Below are 556 nucleotides of genomic sequence, written 5' to 3' on the forward strand. Positions count from 1 at the left end.
CCCACCGTGGGGACAATCTTCCTTGACCTCTTCATGCTGTCCCCACCCGACAAACTCTCGCCTGACCTTTGGTCTCAGCTCAGTTCACCCCAAGACACCTGCTGATGTCCAGCAGTGAGGCGTCAGGTGTCCCCAGGTGGTCTGAGGGGGCACGGAGCCCAGGACAGGGCTGGAGAAGAGGCCCGCCCAGACCCCGGCCGGCCTCCCGGCCCTTGACCCTGCCGCTGGGCATGTTATAATCCAGAACTTCCGTCCAGTGGTATCAGAAGGCCATGTGTCCCAAGGCAGGGGTTGGAGCCCGCCGAGCCCCCAGCATTCACTCCTGGCTGCCCCCAACACTCATGTTGCTGTCACAACACTCATGCCACCACCTCAGGCCGGGACCCAAAGCCCAGGTCCGCCCTGTGACAGGAGGCTCAGGGGAGCACAGGCTAACCCCAACCTTAACCCCAACACACGTCTCCAGAATGGAACAGAGAAAGGACCGCTTCCATGTAGGGTGGGACCTCGTGAACACTTGGCCACTGAGACCCGAGTCAACGGTGGCCACTGTGGA

Source organism: Pteropus alecto, unplaced genomic scaffold (genome assembly GCF_000325575.1).
Source record: "Pteropus alecto unplaced genomic scaffold, ASM32557v1 scaffold5, whole genome shotgun sequence".
NCBI classification, from domain to species: Eukaryota; Metazoa; Chordata; class Mammalia; order Chiroptera; family Pteropodidae; genus Pteropus; species Pteropus alecto.